We start from the raw sequence: 6,194 nt of genomic DNA, 5'->3' as shown, positions 1-6,194 counted from the left end.
CGTTTGACCTCTGTCATTGCCAACAAAGGGTATATAACAAAGTATTGAGAAACTTTTGTTATTGACCGAATACTTATTTTCCACCATAATTTGCAAATAAATTCATTAAAAATCCTACAATGTGATTTTCTGGATTTGTTTTTCTCTCATTTTGTCTGTCATAGTTGAAATGTACCTATGATGAAAATTACAGGCATCTCATCTTTTAAGTGGGAGAACTTGCACAATTGGTGGCTGACTAAATACTTTTTTGCCCCACTGTATATGTATAAGGTATCTGTTGTTGTTTTTTATACATTTGCAAAACATTCTAAAACTGTTTTTGCTTAATCATTATGAGGTATTGTTTGTAGATTTTTTTTTTTGAGCCTTTAGGCAAGTCAGTTAAGAACAAATTCTTATTTACAATGACGGCCTACTGGGGAACAGTGGGTTAACTGCCTTGTTCAGGGGCAGAACGACAGATAAAAAAAAAAAAAAAAACTTTTAGAATAAGGCTGTAACGTAATAAAATAGGGAAGCGGTCTGAGTACTTTATCCACATCTGAATGCCCTGTAGATTTATGGAACAGATCTATGATTTTACCAACCCCATGGATTGGAGATGGGCAGAAGCACAATCCTTCCATCTGGCCAGGCACTCTGTGTATGTGTGTTTAGGGGGGTGGGTGTCAAGACGAACCCCAACAGATAAGATAAACTGGTGCGAGGGCCTGCCCCCCTGGGCCCTGAGCCAGTCTCTCCAAATGGCCTCAGTTGGTTGTCAGATTCCTGTCTGACACCGCCAGCGTCCGGGGGCTCCCAACCCCCCCTTTCTTCCCCACCCTAACCTCCCCATCTCCACATTGACAGGACACTGTCACACTGTGTCTGAGTTATGGGCTGTGAGGACTCACCCTGTCAGAACCCTTACACACAGGACCCTACACATAGAGAGGGTGCGAAATGGGAATTGACCCGAGGTTGTGAGAAGTTTGGAATTGGACCAGATGGGAAGAGAGAGCAGTGAAAAGGTGTGCAGGGACGGATAGAGGAAACTGAGACGGGACTCTCATTCATTCAGTCAGAGTGGCCCAGTAAGGAGAGCGGAAATATTGTAGCGGTGGCTCTTGAGTGGCAGGGCTGAGGTGACACACAGACACACAGCAGTCAGAGGAAAAAAATCCCTACCTTGTGAAGCAGGTTCCTGAGACAGGTGACTTCTTTCTGCAGGTCTCCAGTCTGGGCCACCAGCTCATTACAGATGGCCTGGGCTTCCTCCTTAGGATCCAGGGACAACACCAGCTGGGGAGTGGCGAGAGGGAGAGAGTTAGTGGAGCTGGAGAGAGTCCAGTCCAAAGAACAACCACAAGCCCCTACACTATACCTTGGCACTTCTTTTGATCTGAAAGTAATTGGATAAGTGTATGCAGTATGACTAGATTTTAATAGTGAGCTTTCAGTTAGACACTATAGCACTTATTGATCAGTCCTTAGCCTGGTGCACACAAACACGCGTACCTCAGAGGCTCGACGGGGGGAAGCGGCTGATGACGTCCTGCACGGTCTCGGTCAGGCAGCAGCGCTGCTGCCGCAGGCTAATCAGGAAGTTCCACAGCGCCTCACTCCTACAGCGAAGGACGCAGACACCACTATTAGACAGCTTCTCACTTACGGTAGACGACAATGAGCCAAAACCTCAAACAGGACATGGTTGTGGTACACTTCCAGCCAACTCGGTGTTGGGAAACTCTGAGTTTGGGAAACCCTGCCCTATACAATACAGTACAGTACACCTAAACCAGGAGGGAGGGAAAGAGAGGCTGCCTGCAGCAGACAGACATCTCCCCCTATCTTCCCCTCTGCTCTCCTATCCCTGTACTAAGTGTTGCAACGAGAGCCTATCAGTCTTTGGTGTGATAGATAAACTAACAGCGCTATAGTCCCAGGTCCCGGGGAGGAGATAGTAACTCCAATCTGACTGACACTGTTTACACGGCAAGCTGACAGAGTGTGGGCATCACAAAACGGCTGCTACACATGCAGGGAGAGGTACCATTTCAAATCAAATAACCCGTCAACGAACACAGGACAGCGGAGCGATAGCAGCAACAACAACAACAACAACTGGAGCCTTGATGAACATGATGTACAAATCATTTGGATGTGACGTTTCTTTTTTTTTTCTCGTTTCAATTTTTGTTGTTGTATATATTATACTGTCGTTTTTGAGTTATGAGGGGAAATACTGGACATTGGCCACACACAGGGTCTTATGTATTTGTATTTGTCTGTTGTGTAGCGGTCAGTTGGGTTTGAATATCTGTGTCAGTTGTCCCCCGGTATGAAAATCTCTGTCCCCCTGTCCACCCATCTGTCTGTCAGTACATTTTGTCATGTACTGCAGGTGGAATGCCGTCTAACATACACTACATGGCCAAAAGAATGTGGACACCCTTTCAAATGAGTGGATTTGGCTATTTCAGCCACAGCCATTGCTGACAGGTGTATACAATTGAGCAGACAGCCATGCAATCTCCATAGGAAAACATTGGCAGTAGAATGGCCCATACGGAGGAGCTCAGTGACTTTCAACGTGACACCGTCATAGGATATCACCTTTCTAACAAATCAGTTTGTCGAATTTCTGCCCTGCTAGAACTGCCCCAGTCAACTGTAAGTGCTGTTATTGTGAAGTGGAAACATCTAGGATCAATAACGGCTCCACTGCGAGGAAGTGGTAGGTCACACAAGCTCACAGAAGGGGACTGCTGAAGCGCATAGCGTGTAAAAATCATCTGTCCTCCATTGCAACACTCACTACAGAGTTCCAAACTGCCTCTGGAAGCAACGTCAGCACAATTACTTTTTGTCGGGAGCTTCATAAAATGGATTTCCATGAATGAGCAGCCGCACCCAAGCCTAAGATCACCATGCGCAATGCCAAGAGTGGTGTAAAGCTCACCGCCATTGGACTCTGGAGCAATGGAAACACGTTCTCTGGAGTGATGAATCACGCTTCACCATCTGGCAGTGTGACGGACAAATCTGGGATTGGCGGATGCCAGGAGAATGCAACCTGCCCAAATGCATAGTGCCAACTGTAAAGTTTGGTGGAGGAGGAATAATGGTCTGGGGCTGTTTTTCATGGTTCTGACTAGGCCCCTTAGTTCCAGCGAAGGGAAATCTTAACTCTACAGCATTCAATGACATTCTAAACTGTGCTTCCAACTTTGTGGCAACAGTTTGGGGAAGACCCTTTCCTGTTTCAGCATGACAATGACCCTGTGCGCAAAGCGAGGTCCATACAGAAATGGTGTGTCGAGATCGGTGTGCAAGAACTTGACTGGCCTGCACAGAGCCCTGACCTCAACCCCATCGAGCACCTTTAGGGTGATTTGGAACGCCAACTGCGAGCCAGGCCTAATACCCCAACATCAGAGCCCAACCTCACTCATTGCGCTGAATGGAAGCAAGTCCCCGCAGCTATGTTCCAACATCTAGTGAAAAGCCCTTCCAGAAGAGTGAAGGATGTTTTAGCAGCAAAGCGGGGACCAACTCCATGTCAATGCCCATGATTTTGGAATGAGATGTTCGACGAGCAGGTTTCCACATACTTTTGGCCATGTACCAGCCCAACTAGAACATGAAATGGGCCACGTCAATATAACCTGGGTGAACTCTCTGAACAAGTGTAGCCACTACCTCCTGGGATGAGCATAGCCACATCCCTTATGCTGTATCTAGTGGTGTAATGTTTACAGTGTGGCCATCATCAGAGGATTTACCCCAGGGGATGTACAGTCTCTGTAAAAGTAGCCCGGTATGCCTGACATGAAAAGTAGAGTAGAGGGGAGAACATGGCCGTAAGGCCTCAGGATTCATGACGTGAGGGGCTGCAGGCAGACATGGTCGCTTGGCCTGAGAGCTGGCCTGTCATCAGTCACAGAGAGGCTGGAAAGAGGGAGGGAGGGGGGGGGGATTTCATTCCATCTCCTCTCACCTTACAAATCATTATGGCCCGCTTAAACCATTAGGACTCTGCTCTCAGAGACTTGAAGAGGCAGTGGGAGAATAACAGTGGGATCCGTCTGTCTGACGGATGACTTCCAGCACTCGAGAATGGACTGTGTACAGTATGCGGGGATGATGCTGAGACCTCGCCGGTGGGGAGGGGGTCCTGAATGTAATGTCTGAATCCTGGAGAGAGGATGTCCACAGCAGGGTTTCATAACCCTCTCCCCCCCCCCCCCCAGACATTTCCCATTTTAGTTTTAACCCTAAACGGCCACACCTGATTCAATTAGTCAAGTAATCATCAAGCCCTTGACTAATTGAATCAGGTGTGGCAGTTTAGGGTTAAAACAAAAATGTGATGTGTCTGGGGGGGGGGGGGAGAGAGAGGGTTGCGAAACCCTGGTCTTTAGGCGTATGTGTTTAAAAGTATAATGCATGTGTAAACTTGGAAGGGATTACTCTAATAGAAAGAAAAAAAGATTTGTACTGTACCCGCTGTTTATGTTCTCAAGCAGGCTGAGTGTGTCCAGGTCGACCCGGTCCAGATGCATCTCCTTCACCACACTCAGAACCTTCTGCTGGTCCTCTGGGTTGGAGATACCAATCTGAGGAAGAATGCAGTATTAACACCTGGAAAACTCACCAGCAACCCTAAGTTAGCCAGGGTTTACATTGTGTCATTACAATATTATGGATGTACATTACAGCCAATGCACTCATACTTTAATTGTGTCTGTTCTGAAAATGTCTAGTGTAAATGTGGCACAGGTGCAAACCTGACAGACATGGAGGCCTTTCTTACCTTCTCCCTGGTCATCCTTCTCCCTGGTCATCCTTCTCCCTGGTCATCCTTCTCCATGGTCATCCTTCTCCATGGTCAACAAGTAGCTCCAAGTGATGTCATTTTCATTCCCAGAAAACAAATGATACTTTGCATAAAAAAAGATCTATATAATATGACAGCTTCAAACACTGGCCTGCACCCTGAGATGTACATTACAGTTACAGTATGTGTTTGTGTAGCTACCTGCTACCAGTATGTAGTTGCGCCCCGCCATTCAGAGGCCGCCTGTTTTGCATGTTATTTTATTATGTTATATAAGTTTGCAAACAATGTAAAACTTTTTTTTTTTATTGATTTAAAAAATCATTGTGATAATAAAGCTGCATTGGAATATTGTCTCTTTTTTTTGCTTTCTTTGAGTAAGACAGCTCCAAAATGCAGGTGTTTCAGCCTAGCTCAGTACTTTCTGTGATGGTGCGGTGAGCCAGCAGAAAATACGGAGCTTAGGGGATGGTAATGCTCTCTAGTTTTGCTGATCTTGGCTCAGTGTTCTGTCACTCATGGGGACACTACGTCACCGCAAAATCTACGGGGAGAACGCAAAAATTCAAGCAACTTGGGTGCTGCCATAGAGTTACATTAAAAGTGCCGATACAAGAAGGCTCAAGGAAGGAATCAGTGGCTAACTGCAAGCGTTGCAAAGCAATCACTAGCCTGCTATTCAGTGGAGTGGGTGTGTGGTCCAAGTCTGGGTGTAAGGGTCTCTTTTCCAAGCTTAAAAGAGAACATTCAACATTGAGCTAGAAAACTTTGAATACATGTCATGCTGTCAATCCAGCACGATTGCTGACGTGTTCAAAACAACTGGAAACTCAGAACTAGGACATCTCAGACTTCAGTGAGTTCAAGAAAACTGGGAACTCTGGAAAAACAATGAGCTCCGACCGGAAAAGTACGTTTTGAACGGTCATCCAACTCGGAATTCCAAGCAAGGAAAACTGTCCTCTTTCTAGAGCTCCGACTTGAAGATCACTGACATCATGATTCGACATTGTTTTTATCCGGGTTCCCAGGTGTCTTGAAAGCACCATAAATCCAGAGAATGCCAGACTTTGATGACAAAATTTGCCCACATAGACCGTTCAAGTGAGCACAGCACAACAAGGTGAGTCCAAAATATATTGTATGCTGCTGCATAAATGATGTAATATGCCAGGGAGATATGTATATTGTAGCTAAGACAGTAATACTAAGTGTATGTTGTCTAGTAAGCTGTTAGTAGCCCATGTGCCTCACCTTAATAATTTGGTCCCTTTCCCCCTCAACTGAGCTTACTGTTCTGACTTGGTGGTGCACATGTAGCCTGTAGCCTGTTTTAGAGAAATGTAATCATCAACTATTGTAAAAGCTTATA

General features: G+C 46.0%; 1 pseudogene; it reads right to left on the bottom strand.

Annotated features, from left to right (window-relative positions):
- Positions 1 to 992: 992 nt before the first annotated feature.
- LOC116373000 (ankyrin repeat, SAM and basic leucine zipper domain-containing protein 1-like) lies at positions 993 to 5,054 on the bottom strand (annotated as a pseudogene).
- Positions 5,055 to 6,194: the final 1,140 nt, after the last annotated feature.

Source organism: Oncorhynchus kisutch, linkage group LG4 (assembly GCF_002021735.2).
Source record: "Oncorhynchus kisutch isolate 150728-3 linkage group LG4, Okis_V2, whole genome shotgun sequence".
In the NCBI taxonomy this organism is placed as follows: Eukaryota; Metazoa; Chordata; class Actinopteri; order Salmoniformes; family Salmonidae; genus Oncorhynchus; species Oncorhynchus kisutch.
The sequence above is the reverse complement of the archived record's forward strand: the minus strand, read 5'-3'. Positions and strand labels throughout refer to the sequence as shown.